The following is a 9,479-nucleotide window of genomic DNA, read 5'->3' as shown; positions in this document are numbered from 1 at the left end:
TGTGATAATTGCTGTCGTTATAAAAAGTGTATAGCACTAACCACTTCTCAAGTCTGTGATGCGGCCATTTGCCTGTGCATATTTTTGGATCTATCCCATGCTTCAAATAATGATTCTGAATCTGACTTCTGAACCTTTCTATAAGATTCCTCATGTGGGCAGTTTTATTGGGAGGATAGAATTTATTAAGAAATTATTGCTCGTATTGTTCCTAAGATATGATACTATTAGATGGTAAGGAGTTAAGCCACTGTTTGGCTCTATTTATTAAAGAAAATCCAAATAATAATAATCTAACTACTTCTGTTGGAACTCCATTCATCTTCATTATATTGTAAATTTTATAAAAAAAACTTCTAGATGTTGGTTTGGGTCTTCATGTGGTATACCTCCAAATTGATTTTATTGAACCATAGTAATCACTGCAGGCTTAATCTCAAAATTATTGGCCTTAATAGGTAATCTGGTGATGCTAGATCGAAGCCCACGTTTATATGGTGTTGCATAATCTTTGAGAGGTTTGTTCGTCATTTCAAATGATTCTTGTTCTTCTTGATATTTTTGCAGATTTCTTTTTCTTTGGTATGTTCTATCAATTTCAGGATCGAGTAGTAATAGATCTCCTACAAGATTAGATCTTCACAAGCAAGAACAAGTTTATAAATATTTAAAATGCAAATTCCAAATGTAAGAAGAAACATAATTTTCAATCTTTGAAGTAAAATTAAGAAATCTAAAGTGCATAATTTAAATTGTAAAAAAGAAAAAAATTTCAGATAAAGAAGTAACTAATGGAAGATGTAATTACAAAACAGAATTACAGAGAATATTTAAAAGAAAAGAAAAGAAAACAAGTTTAGACTAACTCAAATTATTATCTCCCAATGTTATAAGCGCAGTTCTTAGCAACGACAACAAAAATTTGTTATGTACTGCAAGTGTACGATTTGTCATCAGTAATATAAAAAATTGTTAAACCCACACAGATTAGTTATAAGCACTAGAGATCTTTCATGGAGAATTAACTAAATAATTGTTGATTGCAAGCTATGAACTAAGTAAGGAAAACAAGATTGAGAAAAGGGAAGAGAGAGAGAGAGGGATTCGCTTTAGGGAGATATTCTAGGGGTTCAGTTTCATTATGATGTGTATCAATGTATCATGGTTCACCAATTATCTATCCTCAATTCACATGCACTTATAGGAAGTTAGATTCATTACTGGCTCTCCCCTGTAGTGGTCAAACCGACATGATATTTTGATCAATATCCCTTCCTATGGACTAGGAATGACTCCTATAAAGTTTAGTAATGGGTCACCCTTGTCACTAGGGTCCCTCAGTCATAAATTATAAGAAGACTCATACTCAATACCATTAGAGATAAAGATATCAATTACGGCAATTCCCTACTTCCTTGTGGGGGAATTGCTTCTCCTTTCAAGATCATACCCTAGATGTATGTTAACGGGTTACCCCTATTACTAGGGCCCCTCGGTTATACAATTTAGGGCATATCCCCTACGGTATCAATAATCCAACACAACCATTCAATCAAACATGGAAAATAAAATCAAACACAATGCATACACATAAGATCAAATAGATACAAAACATGATAATATCATCTAGATGGGAAATTGGCATATCTATGAGTTCTTACATCAATCCGCACCATAATTACTCCCTTAATCTTAGAACAATAGATCTATTCTATGGCTAGAAGAAAAATATCCAAAGACATAAAGATTGAAAGCATCTAAATCCAACAAGAAGAGGAAAGGAGAAGAATGCTTATCCGGTTGCGTCAAGTGATCTTCAGATCCAATCCTTTATTTACAGAGTCGATGTGATGATGGAAGCAACCTCGGATCATTGAACAAAGAGCATGGAGAGAGTGGATCATCACAAGATGGATCTCCCTAAAGGAAGAACCTTCCTCCCTTTGAAAAGGGGAAGAACCCTCCTTATATAATGTAGGGCACGGGCCTGGCATGACCCATGCCCTGGCCGTGTCGAATCCACAAGGCCAAGTTCTTCTTAGCTTCGAGTTGAGTGGCATGACCATGTGGAATCACACGACCGTGTTCTGCTCAGCCTTTGGTCAATCCACACGGTCGTGTGGATCGACACAGCTAGTGTCTACATCGACTCTAGAAAGTTACATGGCCATGTGAGGTCACACGGTCAGATTCTATTTCTCCTTTAGAAGGCCACATGACCGTGTGGATTCACACGTCCGTGGCTAGCTTCTTCTTTGCTTTATTGCATGACCATGTGGAATCACATGACCAAGGTCTTCTCCTTCTCTGGTAGGTGGCACGACCGTGTAGGATTCACACGGCCAAGCCCCTTTTTCTTTGTTTGCTCCCCAGGATTATCTCTGACTACTGTTTCACTCTAAAAGTGGCTTTTGTTAATAGAAAAAATACACAAAGGGCATATCTCTGACAAAGAAAAGTAATTATGCAGAAAATATAAGAAGAGCTATAAAAATGCACAGATTAATTGCAGACAAAGTATGTGAATGTACAACAAAGTATGCATAAAAGTGTATATAATCTACGCACATCACTCTTTTGATCCAAATAGCTTCCACTACACCAACAATTGGTATTCGAGTATAGACCACTAGAAGGACTAATCGACAACTGTGCAATAAGAGAAGATAAAAAAAATGATCAGATCAAACATCTATCCACCTAAGTTCAAGAGCAAGTTCACAATATGAAAAAAGAAAATGGAGGTATTTTTAAAAATTGATTTTGATATTATGCTTTGTATAAAACATGATTTTGAAGTGCCCAAGAACAAGGATGGTGAAGAAATCAAGGAACAACTATAGACCAAAAAGCAATGAGATGAATTCACGACTAATGATAACGATGAGTTTCACTTGTTAAGCGTACTACTAGTGCAAGAACTCAATCAAATTGGTGCCTATGATTCTGCCAAAGATCTTTGAGAAAAGTTCCTGAAACTCCATGAAAGAACCTCGGAAATAAAACTAACAAGATGATATCTGCTCAAAAATCAACTCAGCAACCTCTGAAAAGGATGAGAAAGTTGGATATTGCATACAAAGTTGATAGAGATCCTCACCATCCTCAACAACCTTGAAGAAATAATCACAAACCAAGACATGGTCAGATCTGCACTCATTGCATTTCCAAGAACTCAAGAATTGGTATCGACAGCAGACTTTTATTATATTTCAAAAATCTCGAGGTAAGTAGTTTTGAAAAATTCTTTTCCACTATAGAATTACATGAAACTAGATGTGCAGGTATAAAAGAAATAGGAATGACAAACCGCAACATCACTCTAAAAGCAAAGAAGAGCAAATCAAAATCAGACACATCTTTAGACAGATATGAAGAAGCTTATCTAGTAAGGAAGATGAAGAATTTTTTTTAAATCTAACATGTTTGATAGGAAACTAGCCTCAAGACTGTTAAGAAGAAAGGATGAAATGAAAGTAAGGTGCTACAATTGTGATAAGGAAAGTCACATGAAGGACAATTTCCCCAAGCTCAAGAAAAAGAACAAAGAAAAGGGTAAGGACAAGAAGACTATACAAGACAGATATAAGAATCTAAAAGCAACTTAGGATGACTCCTTAGAAGATTCAGAGTTGGAACAAATAGTGGGGATTGCAATGACAACGACTCATCAAGAAGAAGATAACTACTTATCAATAGTAGAAAGCAATAGTGTAGAGGGAGCCTCAATCAACAACTTTGACACGATAAATGAGGTAAGACTTTTGTCATCATATTAACTTTATGATGTGATTAAAGTGTTTTCTAGCTCATAGTATAAATTAAAAACTAAGTACATAGAATTGAAGAAAGTTAAATTAGACTAAGAAAATAAATTAGACAATTCATGCTCAAAAGAAGAATATGAAAGATTATCAAATGAAAACTTAAGATTAAGGAACTAGATAGATTCATTAAAACTAAGTCTAGATAAATTTTCAGTTGGTTTAGATAATTTAAATTTATTAAAGATCCAAAGAACAAAAGTTGGAAGAGAAGGACCATAATATAATTTTCAAAATTCTAGGGGCTTAATTAGAAAATAATTAAAATATTTTATCTCTAAAAAATATTTGATAAATTCAGTAAGTAAAAATTTATTTTAGGTGCCTGAATATGAAGATAGTTAACTCAATATGCATGAGTAAAATCTTTTTTTTTCATTATTATTCTGTACAATTTTTTTTATAAAAATGGATTTTGTGTAAAAATATGACATGTTTTCTATCAGTAGGTAAAAGTTCATAATTTTTGGACGTTCTGATAATTTTTAATAACTGTTTAAAGAAAATTTTTATTATAAAAATTAGAAAGTTAATTACAATAAATTTTTAGTGAAAATTAATTTTTTGTGATAGAGAATATTATCCTTCATATTTTGGAATTATTTCAGATTTTCTATTAATCAGGCAATTTTTACCATATTTTTCTTTGAATCTCAATTTTTATTGTTGTCAAAAGTGGAAGAAATAGAAACATTAGGGGTTGGGGGCTTAGGATTAGCTCATTATTATTTAGCCTAATGTGCATTACTCCATTTTTAAACTCTATTTTTTTTAGTTTGACGAACATAAAAAATGGGAAGATTATAAAACCCTTAAATATGAGCCACAGTTGTTTTGATATGTTATCAAACTAAGTTTAAATTAGGGTGTGCTATGTCTCTAACTTGTGTATCTAAGTATGCTTAGGATCCGATAGAGTATGGTGAAGAGTATGCTCGAGGGACCGAAAAGAACGAGGAGCATCGGAGACAACGAGCCTTTGCAGAAGACATGGTAAGCGAGAATGATAGAATAGGAAAAGAGACAACAAGCTCAGTGCATTCGAGGGATTAGGTACTGTAGAAGAGTACTCCAAAGTGAAAAGGATGGAGCTAAATAAAGCTGCACAAGGAGTTGGATCTAGTCAATCGAACCAGCGGGATCGGATGACCAAAAGCAAGGATCGATTGACTGAACCTATAGATTGATCGACCAAATGCCACATCAGCAGAGAGTAATGCCTGTTGTGTGGATGAGAGAGTCTACCACATCAACAAGACATGTATCAAACGGTCAAGAAATTGACCATTAGAGCCGATAAATGTTGATTCGCCATGTAAGCAAATAATCGAGCAAGTGACTGTTGCGTGGATAAAAGCTAACCTGCCAAGACAGCTTTTTTAGTTGCTTGAATAGATCGATTAGTTGACCGAACATGCCTTAACGACACTCTGCATAGTGTTTATAAATAAACACAAGGAGTTCAATTGTAGACACACACATTCGAATTACTTTCCATATTAATTGCTTCTCAATTGTTCTCTCGTGCTCTATTGTTGTAAGAGGTTTCTCCACCTCTAGGATATTTTTAAGAAGGAGAAGATAGTGGATCTTCAATAGTTTTTGGATTAGAAACCAGTTAGTTATAAACTAAGTAAAAGTACTTAGCATCTTTCTTTTATGTATTTATGTTTTTTTTACTTAATGCGTGTGTGCCCTTGCTAAATTGTTAGTAAGAAAAACTGAGTTTTCATTTGCAAGACTGCATCCCCTTCTTTGATCCAAACAACTTTCATTGTACTAACAATATGTTCCTATAATTTCTACACACTCAAACACACACATCAAAATACAGGGCAATACCTAACTTAAATCTTTTGTCAAATATCTAAACTCAATGTTGCACTAGACTGCTTGCAGTATGATTTCATCAACAATCTCCTCCCTTTTTATGTTTGACAATATGCTTAAGTTATGAAAACCAATAACAATAATAAAATGCTTGTTCACATTCACTAAATGTACTACCAAGCATTAGGGCCTACGTCTAAGCTCCCCCTACACCTATGTTATCCCTAAAGCTAAGATTTTTTTATAAGTGAGCTATGTTAATGTCAAAATAATCTACAAGTAGGCCTAAGATAGCACTCATGACTAATAGAATATCATATTTGAGTAGATATTGAAGTACCTGCATACATGGGCTTGTACTTTCCTATATAGACTCTCTACATCTAACCTTTCACCCTAAAACAAGCTTCAGTTTATGGCCTACCACACATGATGAATCATGAATGTCATGGCTAGGTGTCAAGCTCTGACCAAGACTCTAGTCCCTTGATAGTTCAACTTGAACACTTGAAACATCCTCCCATAGGTGCATATCGCATCCCGCATGTGGAACCATCCTCAAACTTTCCTCCAAATCAGAGTAGTGACAACATTTGAAGAAGAGGTTCTCCTAAGTCTCTACTTCTATCCCACAAAGGTGCACATCTTATCCTCTTTATAGGATCATCTACTGGGCAACCACCCCTAACCAAGTAGCCAAGATTAAGGAATTTTCAAATTACACCATTAGAGGATAACAATGTTCACATTATTGGTGCAGTCAACACTGATAATCGAACGTGTATTTTGATATATGACAAAGAGTTTAAAGTTAGACATTATGTATTTAATATATGAGCTAAATGTGCAAGTCACTTTACATAGAAAGTCCTAATGGGTCAGGAAGACCAAACATTAAGCATCGAAAAGATTTAGTGGGCCAGGATGGCCAGACACTAGGCAAGGAGTCTTAGTGGATCTGAAGGACCAGACATTAGACAGAAGATCATATGAGTTTATTTGGCAGTGCACTTGATGGGTCAATTGGATGATGCGTGTAAATTATGCATGTTTCTAACCATTATTTGTGGTATATTTGTATGCATTTTATGAGCATGATTGATTTACACTTGCACACCATATTTCTCTATGATCCTACCGCTTTTACTCTTTTAGTTCAAAATCTATTCTTTTTGTATTTTGATTAATAAGACGCATTTTTTGGAGCAAAAATGATGCATATTGGACATTGGAGTGAGATGTGGAGACAAGGGGCATGTACTAGTCGTGTCCTAAGACACAAGAGATTCCCTCGGGCAAAATTTATTGAAGAATGAAGGCGAAAGAAGAGTTACAAAAATCAACAAGGTGATGGTCGTGGCTCACAAACATAGTCATTCCCCCTCTATTGTGGCTATGCCTTCAATCGAAGTCTACACGGTTTGGCCATGCCTCCCAAGCACGGTTGTGCCTTGTCTACAAATTTCCAGCCTCCAACCGAATGCATCATGATTTGGCCATGTCTTTTCCTAATGAAATTTAGCTCATCCCCCATGGTTCGGCTGTGCCAAAAAGGCACGATCGTGCCTCAACTCACAACTTTGGTCGAGACTATCATTGCATGGCCAGGTCAAAAGGCACGACCATGTTGTGTCATGACAAGCTTGTGTGGGGACTCTATAAAGGGTTTTGAAATCCCTTTTTTGGGGGAGGATGGTTCTCTCTTCAAGGAAAACCTAAGGGATCCATTTCTAAGACCGATTTTGATGATCCATCGATAATTCAAACAAGGATTTCATCTGAGAAGACTGGTATTGCAAAGATAAGCATTCTCCTCCTCTCTCTTTGGGATTTGGTGTAGAATGCTCTTCATTTTGTCTATTGATTGTATTCCCTTTGCTATTGAGTATATTTTCTAGATTTTAGGATGTAGGAAATAAGTATGATGTGATGTTAGCGTGTGAACTATATATTTGGCTATTTCCTTATTTTATGATATGTTTATATTTTGTTCTTATTTGATTGAATGTGTGTGTTGTGAATGCAATTGGATGTAATGGATTGTAGAGGATTTTTTTCATCTTGTAGAGGAGAATATCTAGATCGTATGATCATGGAATCCTTAGTGATAGAGAGTATCCCTTTAAGCAGATTTTCTAGTGTGATCTTTTTGAAAGGAGGTCAATTTACTACAAGGGGATAACTAATTAGAGATTAATAGATTTATCCCAATTTAGTGTTAGCAAGTGAATTATATAATCTAAACTATATGATTAGGAGGCCCTAGTGATAGAATCACAGAGGGTATCCCATTAATTAGACTTTCTAGTGTTACTTCTTTATTTAATAGCATTGAAATTAGGGTAAATACTCCGATGTAACCTTCACTAGTTTATACCAGTAATTTAGTTAGAATCCCCACAAGTACGTAAACATGGAGGTAAGGAGGTGAACAAAATATAAAACATCAACTAGCATCATAGTGAAACTGAAATCCTAGAATTATTTTCACCCAAATTTAGATTTCTTCTAGTGATCTCTTGCTCTCTCTCTCTCTCTTTCTCACTCTTGTTCTCATTCTCTTGAGTGCACTTGACTTTAAACAACTTCCAATCATCTAAATAACTTGTTTTACAAACTTGACTAGTGTTCAATCAACAGCCCCTGAGGATCGATATTTTATTACTTGACAACAAAACCATGCACTTGCAGTTTGATAATAAGTTTTTGGCATAATTATCAAGGATTATTTTAGTTTAACATTTGTTGATTTGTGATTTAATTATTCTAGACTTCTTTCTTTTTGCTAATAAATTTTGTATTTATTTTCATGCTAATAGTTCTACAAATGCAATTTTCTTTCTCATAAATTTTACATTTTATTATTTATTAATAACTCTTTTTTTAGAACTCTATTTTGAAAGAAGTTGAGATTTGTTCATTTGCATGTGAAGATCTAACCTTGTAGGAAATCTTTTACCTATTGATCCTGAGATTGATAGAACATTCAGAAAAAAAAAATCTATAAAGATAATTGGAAGAAGAGCAAACACAATCTACCATGGCCAATAAACCTTTTAAGGACTATACAACACCATATGCTAGGGGCCTAAGGTCTAGCATAACTATACCTACTATTGAGGCCAACAATTTTGAACTCAAACATGTTATTATTTCTATAGTACAACAAAATCAATTTGGTGGAGGATTCACTAAAGATCCCAACCAATATTTGGAAACTTTCTATGAAATATATGGTATTATGAAAGTGAATGGGGCTTCAGTAGAGGTTATCAGACTACTCTTGTTTGGTTTTTCACTAAGGGATAGAGCTAAAGCATGGCTCAACTCTCTATGTGCCAATTGTATTACTACTTGAGAGCAATGCGAACAATGATTCTTGGAAAGTTTTATCCTCCAAGCAAGACTTCTCATCTGAGAAATTTTATTGTTTATGTAAAAAAATGGAGAATCTTTATATGAAGTTTGGGACAAATTTAAAGGACTTCTAAGATAGTACCCTCATTATAGACTTGAAAAATGATTTGTCATCCATATCTTTCACAATGAAATTAATTATCAAATAAAGGTCTCTTTGGATTTCACAGCTGGTGATGATAAAGAGATCATTAAGAGTGTGACATTTAATCATCATCAATGGATATCAAAGCGAAGTAATTAAATTAAGATTGCTAGAAAATATGATGTAAGTACTTTGGACTTGATTTATGCAAAGATGGATGCTCTCATAAAGAGGTTTGACTCGATAAAAGTGAATCCAGTGAATGTTATAAACACATGTTTTGAAGTTTGTAGTGATTCAAAAAATGAGAATGAAGCTTTCCG

At 34.5% G+C, this 9,479-nt stretch overlaps 1 non-coding gene across 1 annotated transcript; it reads right to left on the bottom strand.

Moving 5' to 3' along the window:
• Positions 1-9,060: 9,060 nt before the first annotated feature.
• LOC121978909 lies at positions 9,061-9,167 on the bottom strand. The gene has a single exon (XR_006111235.1). It is a non-coding gene; the product is annotated as a small nucleolar RNA R71 (small nucleolar RNA).
• Between the last annotated feature and the right edge of the window lie 312 nt (positions 9,168-9,479).

Source organism: Zingiber officinale, chromosome 4B, assembly GCF_018446385.1.
Source record: "Zingiber officinale cultivar Zhangliang chromosome 4B, Zo_v1.1, whole genome shotgun sequence".
NCBI lineage: Eukaryota > Viridiplantae > Streptophyta > Magnoliopsida > Zingiberales > Zingiberaceae > Zingiber > Zingiber officinale.
This window is presented reverse-complemented; position numbering and strand designations above follow the sequence as displayed.